Source organism: Solanum pennellii, chromosome 7, assembly GCF_001406875.1.
Source record: "Solanum pennellii chromosome 7, SPENNV200".
NCBI classification, from domain to species: Eukaryota; Viridiplantae; Streptophyta; class Magnoliopsida; order Solanales; family Solanaceae; genus Solanum; species Solanum pennellii.
The window spans coordinates 12,867,844-12,875,241 of NC_028643.1; the positions used below are offsets into that span (position 1 = coordinate 12,867,844).

Here is a 7,398-nt window from a genome sequence, read left to right on the forward strand (position 1 = left end):
AAAGGGGGGGGGGGGGGTACATTTGTTAATGTTTTCTACTTCGAGTTTATAAAAGTACTTCCATTTATTGACAATTATTGACTTAGTTCGTCCACCTATCAATTGTACTACTTCATTATTACTTTAACCCATCGGAAAACTATTTCAACATATATTTTAATGCAATATGAATTTCTCTTTTATGATGCATACACTTCTATTTTAAAAGTGTAGGAACAAATAAATTTTTTAGAAAAAATTTTTGTATTTTTTTTCATAGTACTTAATAAAGAAAATAGTCAAATACTTCATGTCCCGCGTGGATGTACATTACTTGATGATTATAATATTGTAAATTGTACAATTTTTAAATTGAACGGAAAGAAATTCAACGCACAAAGAAATGAAATGAAGGAGTCTGAACAGATAATATAACATATCTCCCATGAAAATATTTTCCTTGGTAACAAACACACACATAGGCTTCAATTAAATAAGGATGAACGAGCATCTCCAGCGAGGTAATCTATGAAATCTTTCAAAACAACATAAAATCCAAGATGTCATGAGAATATAAAGCTACATATTTCCCCAAGAAGAGTATACGAGCAATAAATCTTCAAGGACACTCAATTCTTCTCGCCTTAAAGGCGTTCTCAGTCTATTTTCTTCTAATGAATCAATTGTCACAAAAGACTCTAAAATGGAAAATTGAAATAGCTTTTACACGAAATTTTAAGTTCAGTATTATCATAGTCCTGACTCTCATATAGCACTAGTTGTGAAGTTTCTGCCTATTCCAAAGCAATCTTTTCATTCTCCCTTATACCTTTAGGCAAATGGGCATCATCTATATGAGGTTTAGCTATTAACACTTTGGACCAACTTCCATCTTATTTCATTTCATATATGGATGTCATACACACATCACTGACTAACATTGCAAGCTAGTCGTCATGCATTATAAGCCTCCCCAGTGTTTACCTAGAATATATGGGCCCTGCATCTCACCAAAATGTTCGATGTCCATGGCAAATGACTGAATCTTGCATATATTATTATCTAGGCTCCTAAAACAGCAATAATAAACCCCGTTGAGATATGTGATTGAATAGGGCGAACCTGAGGTAAAACTGGAAGGAAATTGTAGGTTCTTCCATGAGTTAAGACATGAGGAATAGACACAAACAAATATGTGAAGGTAATAACCCTGTCCCAGTCCCTTTACCCAATTATCAAACAATAATTGAATCCAAACAACCTTATAATCATGAGTCAACGGGTCAAACCACAATTCGAATACATGATCATAGTTACATAATAAGTGCTCAGTTAGAAAAGGCCAAGGAGGCAGACACCGGAACACTCTGGTGGTAGGATTCCACAAACTCAAGCGGTAACCGTATCCAGAGGCGGATCTAGGATTTGGAGGTCCTGGGTGCCACATTGTTCAAGTAAAGAGGGTCGGTTGTTCTTTAATTTTAGGTTACAGTCGAGTTATTTATCTTTTTTCGACCTTTATAAAAAAAATCGATTAATATGAAAGTTAGTAATATTTTGTTTTAGATACTAACTAAAATCCAATGTTTATTTCTTTTTAAAAATTAGTGGCTTTATTCACTTAAACTTTGAGGAAAAAAAGAATTTCATACTAAAATTTGAGCTTTTATACACTATATAATTGTGTTAACTTAATATATTGACTATATGTATTGTTACGAAATATAACAAAGAGAATACAAAATATAATTCAATCTAGTCATTGTACTTACCAAGAACGTTGGTGAAGATCGAAAAAAACTTCAAACTAAAAGAACTCTAATTATAATATTCACCATTTTTTAAAGCTTTAATATTCTTTTAAAACCACTATTAAAATAGATTCTTAATAATATTTATGTCACATTCATAATTCAATACTCATTAACTGATAAAAGAATAAACACGCGACACTCATATCAAAGGATTAATAATAATTAATAAAATAGAAAGTAAAGAAACTTCAGAATTAATTATGTGAATAAGAGTCGATTCGAATTAATAAAAGATACTAATAAATAAATAAGAATGAATGGAAGGGGAAAACCTTCACATTCATAAAAATGACAAAAAAAAAAGAAAAAGCTGAATAAAAATGAAAAAAAGAAAGAAAGAAAGAAAAAGTTAACGTTGAAATCGGGGTTCAATCCTGGGCTGCGCATGTGGCAAATGGCCTGCTTTGCCAATTGGACTATTATCGATATTGTTTAGAAGGTGTAAAAGACATTATATATTAACTTTCTTATACATATATACATATATATACAAAAAAAAATTCGAGATCAGTGGGTGCCGTGGCACCCTCACGGGTACCCATAGATCTGCCCCTGACCGTATCCACAAAAACATTCCTGCACTAATATAATAACCCGCTAGGTTGTTTTGAAAACTACTCAGTTTTCTATAAAAAAGACACATGTTGTAAGTATTAAATACAATTTTTTAAGTAGTTATTTAACTGTGACTATTTATTTGACGGACATATAATTTTTATACATAATTAATTTTAGTTAAAAGTTATGGGTCAAATTATTTAATAGTGTATATGAGTTGACCCCTCTCTCTCTCTCTCTCTCTCTCTCTATATATATATATATATATATATATATATAATAAATTAGTGGGATTTAGCATTTAGGTTTATAATTATTAGGTAAAGAAAAAAAGAGATAGAACGGCGAGAATTAACGTGGGCGGACGAACATCAGAGGACACATCAAACTTCAAATTTCAGGTAACAAGTAATTAGTGCAACAAATCTTAATATTTTTTTAGCTAAATATATACTGAATGAATGTCATCTTTTATGATTATATAAATAGGATTTGCTAGGAACCTAAGTTTATTTTTACAATGTTAAAACCATCAGTCTTGCCACGTTATTGAGAGGGTTGGCAGAGGCTTCAAAAAAATGCTTCAGGAGTAATGTCACTCTTTATAATAATAATTGCCTAATGATTTCGGCAAATGGTAGATAACAATTTCTTAGGAATAACGGGTCAGGAGTATATGGTGTGTGTTTTTGTGAGGGTGTACCATTGTTTTTCTTTTCCAGTTTGTTCCTATAATTACCAGATAACAATTCAAGTTTTGATAATATTAGAATGTGTGATTGAATAATAGGTCTATATTATATGACTAACACTGAATTTAAGATACTTGGAGGGGTTGAGGTATAATCCTAGGCTTGAAATTCAACAAAATATAATACTTGACATATAAATTATACCAACATTAGGACCTTGGTTAGAGATATGAGTGACTTTCTGGATCTAGGATAGACATATAATATTATTGGCGTCTACGAACTCGTGTGCTTATAAATATTGCATTATAGTGAGAACATTTTGAAGCTTTACGAAAGGGAAAAGCCAAATCTTGAGGATTGTAACACATGTTTGGCATTTCAGGTATGTTAAGACTTTTCAGACTTGTAGAAGGATGTTTTCCTAATTAAAGATAAAAAATTAATTAGATAATGGGTAAGGCTGAAGGATGGGGGTATCGTACCAATGGTGTGATGGGCATTGGTACGAGTACCGGTGATATAAAGGGAAAGTTTAATATTATAAAATGAGGGTTAAAACCCGAGAATGCCAAAGCATATGAGCACATGCATTGACATGATATTGTGTATAAGTTGGGCACGTGGAGATCGTCCGTGCTAGGTATGGTGAGATGTTAAGATTATAATTTGGGCACGTGGAGATCTTCCGTGCAGAAATTGTTTGATATTATGATAGTGCATTGAAATCGTCCGCACAGACACGTGGAGATCGTCCATGTCGGTATATGAACCTCGCGAGTCCCCCATGGGTCATGAACTCTCAATGTTTTTCGAGGAGTATCATGTATGTATATACGGTTGAGACAGTACTGGGTATTCTTAGACATATCATTCCATGGTGTCATATTGCATTGCATCTCATGACATCCTTCACTCTTGATGATTATGTGTTTTATTTGGTGGTTGGAAGTTACTGGATGGTTGATTACCTTTATGTGATGAAACTTTACTAGTAAGTGTAATATAGACTTGTAAAATTAAAGAATTGATTTTTATTAGATAAACTCCCGTCACTACATCTTCATTGTCGGTCCATCAGATATACTGGGTACATGTAGTTTCGTACTCATACTACACTTGCTGCATTCTTTTGTAGGGCATATTGGATTTCAAATTCAGGCGCGTTCTTGGAGATTTGAATATTTATTTGAATTATCTTGGAGTTGTGGTATGCTGCTTAAGATATTCTGCGGCCCACACCTTCAATCTACCTCTATTTATCAGGTTATTTTGGCATTCTTATAGGATATCTCTTATGTTTAGATTTTCATATTAGTTTATACTTGTATCCTACTGTAGAAGCTCTTGTACTTATGACACTAAATCTTGGGTTGGTATTTCTATTTTCTGCATTTTTTTTAATACTTAGTATGTTAGATATTAGTTTGATACTTACATTTTCACATTAAGTTGAATTGGTGAAATCTATTGGGTTGACTTACCTATCGGTTGGAAACATAGGTGCCATCACGACTCGTGATTTAGGATCGTGAAAACCAAGAATAATCATTAACTGGACCAGCCTGACTGTTGAAATAAATGACCCTTGGAAGATGAAGGAGAATTTTTTGTTCAGTGGTCACACGTGGAATTATTTTTTCAAGGAGCAAGGAAACTACAACATACTAAAAGAGGGTGTCTTCATCCTCTTCAGATTTCAAGTTGCGAATGAGGAGGCGTGAACAATTGTTCTTGTGATGAAAATGCTTCGCTATGGAACTCTCACTTTTGATCATATCATACCAATGCTTGCACATGCATTTGAAATGCAAGAGTGGTTCCACTGGCAACCTCAATAGAATATCAACCACAACATCTTTTGGTAAAGGAGAATAACAATCCATACTGGTGGTCGTTTCTCCCCAATTTTTTACTGGAAATATAAGAATATCTCTCGTTTAGAATAAACAAAATGAGAACTTACATTTATATTAAAAGAGAACATATCTAGAAACACATGCTTTTATTAAACAAAAGTGCAACAAGAAATCGAGCAGCAATCTTACCATGTGATCGAACTTTTCCAATCCTATCATATTATGGCCCAGACCTAAAAGATAGCTCATATGTAGCAAGGTTTCCCAAGCAGGATCTCATCCCGGTGCAATGTGGGATCATTCTCATCAATAAACAAATGCATGTATTGTATACATTTGCCAACTATTTTTGTTTTTTGGATGGGTTTCTATTTTTGTTGATTTCCAAGAGAAAGTAAAAATATGGGAATTCATAGTAAAGAACTAGTCATTTGGTTTTCTAGTGTTTTCATTAGCTCATCAATGGTTTTCCTTTTGTTCTACACCTCAATAAATTAACAGATGCAACAATTTTGCAGTCATAGACATAAGGGTAAATGGCATGTACTAGTTCATCTCAGAATACTCGAATCAATCTCAGAAGGCGCAGAGGCCGGTTTTTGGGATTTCAGTCCTTCTATTATTGTCAATTTCCCTAGAAAAGCGAACAGATGGAAATTCATACAAGACAAGTAAAGAAATGTCCATTTGCTTGTATAGACTTTTCAGTAGCTAATCAATGATTTCCTTTTTGCTCTTCTCCACATTTCAACTTAGTATATACAATAATTACGCAGGTAATTTATGGACCATTAAGCAGTAAATGGTTGTTCGGTTAGTAGGTGAATTATTCATCTACTAAAGTAAGTCTAATTAGTACCACTTTTGGTAGCATTTCACTTGTTATAAATAAAAGAGAGAAGTATTAAAACCACCGTTGAACTTGGTACAAATTATCAGTTTCGTTGACGAACTATTGACAACCTTAAAAACACCCTCTACTTAACTAACTAAACATAGATACACCGTCAACCAAAAGTGGTCTCCAAGTCTTGTAGGAGCATGAACTCGTAATAAAGTACCAAGAGAAGGGTTGACAAGCCCTAAAATTTGTGAAACTTTAGGAGTATATGGCGTATTTGAATTTAATTAGTCAAGTAAAGGGATGTTTTTAAGTTTTTTTGAATAGTTCGGATGAAACTAATATTCCACATCAAGTTAAAGAGTGTTTTCAATAATTCTTTCTAAATAATATTCAGCTCACCAAGTAAGGTATTTGATTGCCAGTTTAAACAAAAATATCTGTAAGTTATGAAAATAACATATGTATTATTTATGCAAGGCAGAAGATGTAATAACCAAACTGGACATAAATGATACCTAAATGAAATCTAACTAGCAACCAAACAACCCTTTAAATACACACCCCTTTAAACTAAAATCAATCTAATAAGGAAAGATAATCTCATGATATGTTCTCTTTACTCGTTCTGATCTTGCAATCTTTTAGATCTTCCACATGTTGTTTGTATCCCTTATTTCATGTAATCTTTTGATTTTTTTAATTAATTATCCTTTGTATGGTAGCAATTTCTTCCCCTCCTTATGTATTTATAGACAGTTAATGTAATATACAAAAATACATCTTTTTGAAAATTCCTTCTCTCTTTATGGTATCAGAGCAGCTCACGCTCTACCAAGATTTCGATCTTGTTCCCTTTTTTATATGACATGCTTAACAATTTGAACAACAATACTTCGATTCTGTAAACTCTAGACAATTCTACCACTAGTAACAAAAACTCAGGTATCTCCCCCTTTTAAACATTCATGAATCCATTAAATCAAGGAACTCAACTTGTTTCCATCAATCAGCCCACCCAACTGCCTATAAGTCTTGCTGGCAGCACCAACTATGTCCCCTGGAAGGCTCAATTCGATAGTCTTGCCTTGTCTATGATCTGACTTCCTACATTGATGATAGCTTTCCTTGTCCATATCAAACTGATCCACACTATCAACCATGGAGGCGAAAAGACGACCTTCTTCGTCATGCTCTTATGACGTCTGTTGGTCCTATTATATCCCCACTGATTGTCTTTCATCTTTAACGCATATCGATTGGATGAAATTAGCGCAACAAAATGCCAACAAAAGTCAAAATCGTATTTTTAAAGTCTTCGTGATTCTCTCAGCCGCCTTATAAAGGGAATCAACTCTATTTCTCAATAACTCAATGTGCTTCGAACCATCTCAAAAGAAATGTCCATTGATGGCTCTCCCATTAACACCGATGAACTTGTCATAAAAGTGCACTGTGGCCTTGGACGAAAATATAATGCCATGAGCTTTGCAATTTGTTCTCGTGAAAACCCCATCATTTATAAAGATCTTATCGAGAAACTCTTCAGCCCCGAATTGCTCCTTCTTCACACACCCAAGCCTGAGATGCCACCTCTTATTGGTCCTCTTACTACCTAGTTTAATCAGCATTTAACATAAGATGATCAAAAGCAC

General features: G+C 33.6%; 1 pseudogene; it reads right to left on the bottom strand.

The window, feature by feature from the left end:
• Positions 1 to 677: 677 nt before the first annotated feature.
• LOC107024850 lies at positions 678 to 1,426 on the bottom strand (annotated as a pseudogene).
• Positions 1,427 to 7,398: the final 5,972 nt, after the last annotated feature.